The sequence below is a fragment of the Ambystoma mexicanum genome, chromosome 13 (genome assembly GCF_040938575.1).
Source record: "Ambystoma mexicanum isolate Mex_15411 chromosome 13, UKY_AmexF1_1, whole genome shotgun sequence".
Classification (NCBI taxonomy): domain Eukaryota; kingdom Metazoa; phylum Chordata; class Amphibia; order Caudata; family Ambystomatidae; genus Ambystoma; species Ambystoma mexicanum.
The window spans coordinates 381,704,302-381,716,496 of NC_090938.1; the positions used below are offsets into that span (position 1 = coordinate 381,704,302).

The 12,195-nt window shown below is 47.6% G+C and overlaps 1 protein-coding gene across 2 annotated transcripts in view; it reads right to left on the reverse strand.

Annotated features, from left to right (window-relative positions):
* Window positions 1–12,195, reverse strand: part of CARMIL3 (capping protein regulator and myosin 1 linker 3) — a 2,002,476-nt gene that overhangs the window by 1,531,869 nt on the left and 458,412 nt on the right. The gene's annotated exons all lie outside the window — the stretch shown is intronic.

The following is a 12,195-nucleotide window of genomic DNA, read 5'->3' on the forward strand; positions in this document are numbered from 1 at the left end:
CCCAGATCTGGCCATGACGTTGACTTCTACGGTTTCTTATTTAAAGCAAATTGGGCATTATTCCCAAATTGTATCTCTAACTCTGGCCCTCATGCGTACACAGATTGTGAAATAATTATGAATTATGTAGCATGTACCTGGATAACCTGGAATGAGTGCATTTGCAATTACTGTGAAAGCTTATCTGAATCCCTCCCCCTCCCGCCACCTCAAGCTCCAATATAGTCGATTTCAGATAAAACAATAAATACATAAACACTGCAACGACAAGTCAGTATTTCTCATACATTGCAACAAATAATCCAATAATACTTTCTAAAAGAAAATATAAATCCTCTAAAAAGCACAATACTTAAATATATATATATATATATATATATATATATATATATATATATATATATATATATATATATATATATATATATATTTGTGAAAGTTTGTTAGTATGTTTGGGGTTGGCACAGTTGGTGGGCTGAAATTTCGGCCCAAGGCCGGCATACCAGTCTGGGGTGTACTGGTGATAGTGAAATGCGACCAACCCCACCCATTCACCCAGCACAGGGCGGGGCCTGGCCCTGTGCTATCATTATAGGCGATTTCGGGAGATTGACATTTTACTATTTTTCAAAAATAGGAAGTTATGACACAATAAAACATACACAAGGCTACAGCAGAGCCCACATGCATGTCAGCTGCAGACCTGTGCAATGCCGGGTGGTATCGCTAGTGTACAAATATTGTCACACAGTAAAGAAAAATATAAAATTCGTATTTATCTATTTTAGAAGTTTCACGTTTCTGAGAACATGCTACATGCCCTACCAGGTGCAATTTCAGAATCCAAATGCAGAAATCTAAACTGCTGATGCCAAAATGTTTTGTGCCCTACAAAGTGCATCCTCAAGGTCGTAATCTGCTACAGTTAGTGCCAGTGTCCTGATCATCATCATTATGTGTTTTTGGATATATCAACATCCAATCCATGAAACAACGCTAAACACAGTTTAAAGAATATGACAACAAAACAAATATTAGTAACAGTAGTGGCGTAACAGTAGTGGCGTTAAGACTAGCCCACACCCACAAGGCTCTATATAATGTACTTTAGATTCAACAATTATTGTATAAATTAGGCAATCTTCCTCTGACTGCTATAACTTTCTTTACATATGTTACACTGCAAAATAACTGTTTGATTATTGTGGCGAGGCCACCGGGACTTGCAAGCTTGTCACTGTGCTAACAGAATTGACACATAGACAAAAAGAATATGGTTTAAATGTTTATTCAACAAAAAATAAGGTATCAGGATGGTTGAAAAAAGCACTACCAAGTATGTCAGGATGGTATATTGTTCAAGCACAATGTGCTGGATCGAATGCTTTGAGTAAGTCAAAATGTGCCCAAGATCAAAGACGTGTGTGAAGTGACATTAGTGTGAGGAATTAGATGGACCCTTTTCTATAATCTTGTTAGAGTATGCAGGTTTTGATTGCAAATTGGCATTTGTGGAACTGTAGTAAGAAAATGTGTGGAATTTGAAGTGAGTAAAATAATGCGGGTGGATTGTTTTTTTGATTGGAGTTTAGTAATTGAGATATATATTAATTCCAAGCTGGATTATTGTTAACGCCCTTCTAATGGGCATCCCGGTCGTCCCGATGCACCACCTCCAAGTTGCCCAGAATACAGCTGGCAGAATTCTTTACAGCCTTCCCAGGTCTGTTTCTATTTCTCCGTTTCGTAGGAGCCTCCATTGGCTCCCAGTCCAATCGAGGGGCCCTCTTCCAACTTTGTGTATTCTGGAGACAAGTGCTTCTCTGAATGTGGCCATTGCGCCTGGAATTTACCGCTCGCTGATCGCTGGAAAATCAGTTCTCTGCCCCTGTTCTGGAAGAAGCTGAACATATATCTCTTCCAATAATCCTCCTATCCTTTGACTATACAGTCCCTCGTGTCTGCCATCTTATTTCACACCTACACCTAGATGCAGTTTCTGCTTGGTTCCCTTGGGGATTTGCGCGTTATAAATAATCAAATTATAACCGTGATCAGATATACAATTTAGCCATGTTGTCAGAGGATACAATGGAAGATTTGAACCTGAGTCTTGACCGTGCATTGACCAGATATTTCCTGCGTGGCAAATGGCTGACACAGTCATTGGGATATGAAAAAATGAAACGAAAGACATTTTACAAAATGAAGGAACATATATTTGCACACTAGGAGGCCCACTAGGTGATGCCTTGAAGAAACTGTATTTATCCTCCAGGGTCGGGAGGTAAAGTAAATAATTTTTCATTTTCCGGCCTATCTTTTCTTTCACCTTAGGCCTGGGGAAGAGAGCGTACATTCTTTGCACCAATTTACAGAAAATGCCCACAAGACCTCAGCAGAATTAATATTCATGCAGCAAGTTAATGATCAGCAGGAGGGCAAACAGTTGAATGAGTTTCTGGGTGACATGCAAGTGTTACTAAAGGAACAACACAGTTTAGTGGGGGCAATACAAGATTAACTGAAAAAGTGCCATTAATGTGCCTAGAAAGAGAACTGAATACTGCTAATGACATTCATAGTCAATGCCTACAGGCACACGATAGATTAAAGGCCAAAATTAATAATCAAGCGGCTTATAATAATGGCTTATTAGATGACATGATGAATAGTCAAGAGACAAATGAAAAATTTGTGGTGGTTGAGGTTGATTCACGGGCTGAATTTGATCAGCTATACAATTGTTTAAAAATCATTAAGAAGTAAATGACTCGGATAACACAGGAAAAAGATGCTGCACTGCAGGAAATACATCAGCTAACCTTACAATTGACATAAGTATAGGGTGATCAAAATAAGGTGACTGTACAAGAGTTAATGCAAAGAAAAGAAGAGAGTGCAACATTGAGAGAGAAACCAGAGACATTAATGAACAATCTTGATGACGCAATGTCAGAGATTGATCACCTGAAGAAAGAATGAGCTAGCTAGCTGACTATCAGCCAAGAGTCAGTGGAAGAAACATATTAAACAGAAAGAAAAAAGATTCCCTTCAGAAGGAGTTGCAACACATGAAATAAACAATGGCTTCCAAAACTAGAGCAATTGACGCTAGGCAGGCTAGTCTGAATGAATCGAGGGAACAATTGTTACAGAGTAAACAGCAAATGATAATAGAAATGGCCCATAATGCCAGGAGGAGACAAATCAAAGATATTTAGAATAACAAGCTAAAACTCGGAGACAGATAAGTTCCTAGCAAGAAGGGAGATTGTCCTCTATTCCTGAGACTACCTCTCCACTACCCAGACCTTACAGAGTCAAACTGGTGGCTCTGGCACACTGGGCCATAGTCAGGACATAGACCGCACCAGACACACCATTTCCTCTCCTCAAACTTACCAGGACACACAGGAAGATTTGATTTCCCTCCCTATTAGGACAGAGGAATATAAAGATATTTGGTTGAGGGAGAGAGGAGTGTATATACAACATCACTACACCCCCATACCTAAGTCCCCCCCCCACCCATGCTCAGCAGCTGCGGAGGAAGAATCCAAACGATTTGGGCTGAAAATAGCCAAAAACGTGTGTGGATGAGGACTGACTGGCAGCATTACAACAACAAGACATCAAACAGTGCCTAATACATAATTATTTATAAACTCATCCCATTAGAAGAGGACAACCAAATATAAACTGCAAACCATTTTCTAGCAGGGTCGGATGGGAGGGTGATGACAAATTTGTGGGAGAAGAATCCATAGAAAGAACATTACTGGTAAGTAATATCTCCTTCAATGGATTGCATTCTTCCTCAGATTCCGCATCAGATAGACTCCCAAAGCAGCACAGAGTGGGCAGGCGGGATGAAAGCCCTCAGACAAGGAAGCTCTGCAAAACCGCTCTGCCTGAACCATGTGCTACATTCAAGAAATAATGCTTGGTGCACATTGTGAGAATCCTGAAGGTGTCTCCCTGACTAGTCACTGGGGTTCTATCATCCAGGTGGCCAGGACACGGCCATCACTATTGCATCTAGTTCCTGGGGGTGGACTAGTGAGGGGGGGATCACCTGGATGGGTGGTCCTCAGGGAGTGGAAGTGGGACACAGACGTGTGAGATGTGGTATCCACCTTCTTCCAACAACTTTTCCCCAACCTACCACATTGGATACACAAACACTTTACCCCCCCCCTTTTTTCAACGCGAACACTTTCACATATTACGAAGTATGACAGACTAACGCAAGCCATTTACCTGACATGTCCCAACACCAGGGTCAGGCAAAGTCAGGCAATGGACCAGAACTGCACACACCAAACAGCCCTTTCCCTACCCCATAGGGATAAAAGGTGGAGCACAAGAGCACAATACGAGCAAGGCAGACCGCATGTCCAGAGAGCTAACTCAGCACAGCAGTTCAAGAGGAGGAGAAAGACGGCACATACCGAGAGGGAGAGAAGCGGCCTTTCCCTTTCCGACCAAGGCCCCTGAAAACTCTGCAGAAGGAATCATAAGACCGCAAACAATAGCATGCGGGTGTTGCAGCAGATGTCAATGGTATACAAGACCCTCCTCCGCTGATAACCAAGCCGGGGAGAGACGCTTTTCTCTTTGGTTCCAACCTTGACTCCAAAGAGAAAGAAAGCCAAGCAGTTCATCACAGCCAGTGAGTCGAGGGGAAAGTTGATAAGAAACCAAACTGTGTTGTACGAAAAGTAGCAAACGGCCAAATTAACTGTGAAAGCATAAAGAGCGATTGATGTGAAAGGCATAAAACCAGCAACAGAGGCCTCCCAGATGGTTTCTAGGGATACCTCTCCCTTGTCGTTGTAGGCAAAGTACTGTTCTCCATAATGGGATCTTGGAGTATCTCTTGTGGGAGTCTCCACCTCCAAAGCCCTTTATTTCTGCCTGGAATTGAGATCTCCACCCTTATGGCGGCATGATCTGAAAGTGAGATAGGTCCTATGTCAATCCCTTGTACTCTCCCCATTATCCCCACCAAGACCCAGAAGTAATCAATCCTAGATATTGTATTGTATACATGGGAGTAGTGGGTAAATTTCTTTTGTTGACCTTTGTGCTCTCTCCATACATCGCATAATGCCAGGTTTTCCATCTTTTGGGGCAGGTTTATTGTTGGAGCCCCATGCCCTTGGTGCCCCTTACCACTCCTATCCATGTTGGGTTGCCATGCCAGATTCAGCCCCCCCCCAGTATTATCTCTCCCTTTGCAAATTCCTCCAGTTTCCCCATTGTATCCCATAAGAAGCCGTCCTGTCCAGTGTTTGGAGCGTATATTAAGGCTATTGTGAGTGGGTGCCCGTCGAGTGTCACATTGGCAAATACGAATCTACCCACTAGAGTGTCCAATACCTGTATCTCCAGACTATCATGAAGCGCTATCAGGACAACCACTTTTTTATCTATTGCATTGGACTGTATTAGGTGCTTGTATCCTTTTAAGTGTAGTTTCGCTTTATCTTGGGATCAGACGTGCGTTTCTTGCAGCATTATGATGTAGCACCTATCCCTACTGAGAAGGCTTTCTACTTTCTTTCTCTTCAAAGGGGTCTTTAGGCCTCTCACATTAAACGTAAGTATTTTCAGCCCGATCATCTCTGATTTTCCTTCTGGTATTAACTATTATTATCCTGTATCCTATCCCCTTTCTCTCTTCTCTCTTTTTCCTCCTTCGTCAAACCCTAGCTTTAAACTCCTCCAACATTTTTAACTCTGTCCCGAGGAGGGCCCAGGGACCTAAGGTTGCTTGGGCGCGTGGCCCTTCGGTCCTGACCCTCTGCACACTCGGGATTAATTTCACTGGGGATCCTAAACCCTGCATTTCTTCCTACAGTCTCACCCATATTCCCACGGTGGGCCCCGGCCGGGGCGCAACTTCTAATCTTCAATTGGATTGTAGCTGCCATCTGTCCCTTCGGTTTGCTGTTTCACATCCCCGTTTAACAAAATAAAGGTTGTGTCCAAGCCTCATTCGGGCTGTCAATCATGTTGCCTTCATTTTTTCTTGTACCCATTTTGTTTCTTCTTATGGTGTACCGACTTCTGTGGGTCTTCACTTGCCTTTTGCTTTTCCACCTCCCTCTCATCTTCTTGGATATTCATAACCTGTATCCTTTCCTCACAGGTGGTCAATCTATGTTGCTTTCCCTCCCATGAGAAGTGAAGTCTGAATGGAAACGTCCATTTGTACTTAATTTGCTTTGCTATCAACTCCTTTACCACCGGCGCCATCTCCCTCCATTTCTGCAGCGTCACTTTTGCCACGTCTTGGAAAAGCTGAATTTCCACCCCATTCATTCTGATGTGGTCCATCCCTCTTGCCTTTCTTAGTATCTGTTCCTTCTGTGTGTATGAGGACAGGGCGACCAACACGTCACGTGGGCAAACTCCCGGTTCTCCTGCTCTCCGTGAGCCTACCCGGTGGATCCTGTCTATAAGGATTTCTTCTTCCTGCCCGTCTGCCAAAATGTCCTTGAAGACTTGTTGTACTGGGAGTTTAAGGTCCTTGTCTTCCACTGATTCCACCATGTTTTTAATACGTATGTTGGACCTCTTGTGTTTCATTGTTTGCTGTGCTTCCTCTTCACATTTTGGACCACCCTTTCTAGCGTGTCCATACGTTCTTCGAGTTTGGCCACGTCTATCCTATTCCTGGATCGCTTGCTTCATTTCGCCTCTTATTGTTACAAACTGTTCCTGCACCGTGGTCATACATTTTTCTTGAAGGTCCTTAAACCACTCCTGCATGTCTTCCTTCATGGCCGCCCTCGGTTGCTTGGGGGTCAGATCCTGTGTTGTTGGTGTGCCTTCTTGAGGTTTTCCTTTAGTATTGGCGGGGTTGACGCTGGTCCACATCTGGATCAGACTGGAATCCTGTCCAGATACCTGACTCTGTAGTGGGGTCTGCCCCCCTTTCCCACTTGCTTTGAACATTTCAGTTATTGAGCTTGCCCACTTGCTCTATTCTGATTTGTCCCATCTGCCTCTTCTGATTTCTTTGTCCTGTTCATCTTTCTCCCCCTTTCCATTAGCTCCTGCGGTCGTGGAGTGTAAGGGTGGTGAAGACCTGTGTCCTGAGTGGTCAATCCCCTTTGTCGCTGCCTGAATCAGGGCCGAGGGGCAGTCAGGACCCGTTGTTTCTATGCCTCGTGTCCGTCTGCCGGGCTGGAGCCTGGATTGCTGTCTTGGTTGTAGCGAGTCTACTTTCAGTTTGTTAGCTATTGTTGTAAATTCTCTTGGGTTGCCTTCCTTCTGTTATGGGTTGGTTTGGGTCGGGAGAATCCCCACCCTTGCGGTGCCAGTGTTGTGTTTTACGCTGCTGCATCTTCCTTTCGCTGCATATGGGTTGTTGAGTTAGGAGTGAAGTACAGGTGTTCCTACTCCTGTTGTGCCCCTGGTTGCATATAGCTCTGATCCGTGGCGGGTAGCGTTGTCTTGGGCTACCGCACTGTGCAGGTTACGGTCTCCCCCTCCCACCCCCCCAACATGTTTCTTTTGGTTTCCTGCATGTATGTAGGGGATATGTGCTTGCCTTAGTCTTAGAGTGTGACGAAAATTGTTAGGAGCGCCAGCGTAGTTTGGGGGGAGGAGGGGCTTACCTTTTAGAGCCCCTGATCCAGCTGCGCTCTCCCTGGTAATTCGTTTGTGCTCCTTGACTCGTCTCCACTGGTCCGTCCCTATGGGGGGTACCCAGCCTACTAATGTGGATTAAAAGGTGTTCCGCTTGTGCGAGCAGCCGTCTTCTCCTGTTCCTACAGCGTTTGTGTAAAACCGTCATGCGCAGTAGGTTGTTCTTGGTAGAAGGGCCTTGTGTAGTTCACGTTGTAGACAATTGGGGGTTTTCTTAGTCTGTTCCCCCTGCTCCTCCTCTCCCTGCTCTTACTGTGGTGTTGTGGTCTCTGTGCCTACCAATATAGTTAGGATGCCCCCTGCTTCAGGCACGGTCTTCAACGGTTATATTGGCTCTTGTTCAAGGTGTTCTTTGTGGCGTGCCATTGGCTTCTGCACCGTGGTGCCTTTTAAAGAGCCTGTGCTGGCTCCTCTGTCGCTGGTATCAGTTTTGAGAGTAGGCCCCCCGTGTTTCCTGCCAGATTGCACTGTGTTCCTGTGTGCCCGCTCACCGTTATCTGGAGCGGGTGGGGGATCACTCTTTTAGCCCCTGAGATGCCGCTCAAGCTTGCCGTAGGTGTATGTGCAATCCGCTTTGAAGATTATGTTGATCCGTTGAATGGTTCTGTGGGGGGCCACCCTTCTGGAGCCGTTATCCGTCGCGGGAGTCCTCCTCGCCGGCGGCTCGGCGTTCCCCCTTCCTTAGGTGGGTGTCCTCTCCCACTGTGCTCCGCAGGCCGAAGGTGTGGCTCCTTCTCTCTCTGCATAACTACCAGCTCACATTCCACTGCTGCTGGTCCCGGAGTCCTCTTGTGGCTCCTGGACTTCTTCACACACCACCGGTCCTACTGCTTCCTCCGATCCTCTCCCTGCATCGACCATGGGATATGGGTCGAGAGTTTCTCTGCTACCTGGGGTTTGCGTGCCTCAGCAACTCTCTTATGCCTGGGCTCTTCCCACATAGCCCGGCCTCACTGTTTCGCGCTGCTGTGACTACTCATGCCCGTGTCTCGGCGTCTTGTTAGGCACCCGTTCAGTTCCCCATGCTGGGTGGTCTCCGTCTGGTTTTGTCCTGCCAACTCGGCTCCAATGCTTAGTTTTGTTTTCTTTATAGTCGCGGCCCGGCAATATAGACACCTACACACGTCTCCTCACTGCGGCCGCCATCTTGAAGTCTCTCGAATTTCCTACTTTGAAACAAATTAATACAATTACAATTGGTGCCCGCCAGGGGGAAAGGGACGAGTAACATGTCCTGACGAAGGGCCGAGCGCCACAGCTCCTGGCCCTCCTCAGAGAGAGCCGAAGAGCACGTTCCACCCTGTTTCCAGATGTAGAACATAGTGGTGGTGTTGTCCGTGAAGATCCTCATCTCCTCTCCCTTTAGCGACAGCAGAAAAGATTTGAGGGCCTAGAAGACTGGCCAAAGCTCCAGAACGTTGATGTGAAGAGTCTTTTCTTCTGGTAGCCAGAAGCCTCTGGTGAGCAACTGTCCGGTCTGGGCTCCCCAACCTTCCAGGGAAGCATCTGTGGTAGCTGTCTCCAGGTATGGAGGGACTTGGAACGGAGCCCCTTCCGAGAGGCGAGGGCGCACGCCCACCACTGCATCGCCTGTTGGAACTCCTCATTGAGGGTGATCTTGTCTGTCAAGGATCCTGAGACCTGCAGCCACCTCGCATACGGAAACTCCTGAAGAGGTCTCATCTGCAGCCTGGAAGGCGGACAAGGTTGATGCAGGAGGACATCACGCCCAGCAATGACTTGACTCCTCGCACCATAGCCAACTGTGCCAACGACAGGCGCTGTACCTTCCTCAGGATGGCTACCACCCTCTCTTCCAAGGGTGACGCCAGACACATCACTGTGTTGAGTCAAGCACCCAGAAGCAGAGCATGGATGTGAAAGTAGGTGTCCTCCAGAGACACCAGGAAGTCACACTGTTCCAGCTGGCCAAGCACACGCTGTAACGTGACCATCCTGAATTTCTGGAACTTTAAGTACTTGTTGAGGCGTCTCAGGTCCAGTATCCGTCTCCACCCTCCTGTCTTCTTTCAGACCACAAAGTATCTGGAGTACACTCTGAAGCACCAGAGGCTCTATTGCACCCTTTTCAAACATGGTATCAGACTCTGGGGATTCTTCCCTCCCTTCCTCCTCATCTTGTTCCTCTGTTGAGCTGTCTGGAGGGTCTGTCGTCTTTCGTCCCCTGACCTTCATCTTGTCTTCTCCCTTCTTGTCCTTCTTTTCGTGCAAGTAGGGTCACTCTCCTCTGGAGGCCACGTTGTCAGGTTGTGGAACACCTGACAACGAGGATTCCCCGGGAGTGAGCCCCAAGAACAGGGCAAAAGACTCCTGGCTGAAAAAACCCTGTATGTTTCCAGAGGATTGAAGTGAAGACTCAGAGTAAATTCTCAAAGTATGGAGTGATGTACTCCACAAGGAAAGGACCTCCTTATGACAACAATGTCTCCGGGTCCTCAGGATCCCGAACCGATAGGAAAGGAGACACTTCAGGAGTTGCGAAGGAATCTTAAGCGCAGCCAAACTCAGGTAAGCAGCGGTGTACAGCGGGCGAGGAGCCCAAAGAACAGGAAGAAGTCAAATGGAGAGAGGCGAGTACAAGAAATAGAGAGAGAAATAATGCTACCGGGCAAGACCCGGAATGAGAAAGGCACAGGTAGAAGGTCAACAACCCACCCATAAAACGGGAAGCAAAAGAGAAGGCCAGAGAGGAAAAACACGGCATATGGAGAATCGCTGTGTCGAGGACAGAAAAGCCAGCTTCGAGGTAGCACAGAGAAAAGGGAACGTTAGCTCCTGAAACAGAATGCAACTAGCATCTACCTGTGTGGTAATGAAGGTGCAACGCACCGGATACTCTCACAAGAGGCAGGCTATACTAGTGGCGGCCATCTTTGAATAAACTAGACTGTTAGTTTGGGAACGGCAAACATGTCATGGAACAGCTCAATGGTGTCTCCAGCGGTCATATATTTTCCATGAGGGCATGCCACATGCTTTTCTTGTCGAGCCACAGGTGGAATACGAGCACACCTGTGTTGGAACTCCAAGGTATGCCCCTGTCTGAGAGATTCCTGCACCCATCTGTCGGTGGTGATGTTCTTCCACAAGCAGACGAACCTCGCCAGCCGGCCTCCTACTGGGGTGCACAAGTGGGGGCCAAAGTCAACGGCCGGTTCAGGACTGTTTCGGTATCAGGACCCTGCCCTGCAGGCAGCAACAGCGCTGTCCTCCTCTACTATATGCCAGTGAGCGACCTCTGTACGCCTCTTGCGTCGTGGAGCGGAAAGGTTGTCGATAAGGGGTGTTAGATTCCTTGGAGGACCTGCCAGACTTTCCTCTTGAGGAACGAAAGTACAACGACTGACGTTGCTGCAGGGTACCCAGCGAACGTGCTGTCTCTGTGTCCATCTTGATCACTTGCAGAGACTCGTTGACGGTCTTGCCAAACAGGTTCTCACCATCAAATGGCATATCCAACACTTTGGACTGAACGTCTGGTCTGAAGTTGGTTCCTTTGAGCAATCCCTGCCACTGAAGGAACACTCTGTTGCCCATTTGCCAGAAACGTGCGTCTGCGCTGTCCACTTGAATGGCATGGTCCGAGGCCACTTCCCCTACCTGGAACAGCACCAGAGCTTCCACTTTGTTATATTCAGGTTAGAAGTCTAGACTAGGACCCAGTTTATACCATAGCTTCTGGTCACAGCGGGACAAAATGGCCAGGGTGTTAGCGGCTTTAATGATGCTGGCAACAGTGTAGATAATCCTTTTCCCCCATTGCGTCCACCTTCTTTCCCTCCTGATCAGGTGGCAGCATGGAAGACGGATTCTCTGATCGATTCCTGGCCGCGGCTGAAACAGAGTCGGGTGAAGGCTGGGACCTAAGGAACTTGGACGCTGAGTCTGAGACCCTGTATTTCTGCAAGTCTATCCTGCTTGGGCAGCGCAGTGCTCTGGCTCTTCATTTGGGCCAAGACCTCCTTCCAGATATTGTCCAGTAAGGGGACGGACGTGATGGCCTTCCGACTGGACTCAAGTCTCTGGTAAAGGAATCCTTCCTTTTTAGTCTCCTCGGGTACCAGATGAAACAGCTCTGAGGCCCTGGACATCATAGCGTGAAATGAAGCAAAATCATCCGGTGGAGAGGCCCTGTGGGGTTCATCCACCCAACAATGTCTCCCCGTCTGCTGGCATAAAATCATCTTCTTCGTCGGTGTCTGTGGCCGTAGCCGCTGTCTCCGTGCCTGTGCATATTGCCGGATCCCCAGTCGGAGTCAAATCCCGAGGTGGAGGTGAAGACAGAGGTGTCATGTGACGCCTTGAGCCTGATAGGTCCTTTGCGCTTGCGCCGGGGTGGGCTCCCGGTTTGTGGTACTGGCAGGATCCTGGGTGGTGCAGGGCCCGGAGTGGGACGCAGTCTCTACTGGATTTCTGAGACCAGTGTGTGCAGCATTATCAGTATGTCCAGAGACACGTCTCTCGGCTGAGACGTGAAAGGAACAAGTGGTGGTGGTTCAGGACTGATGCGCC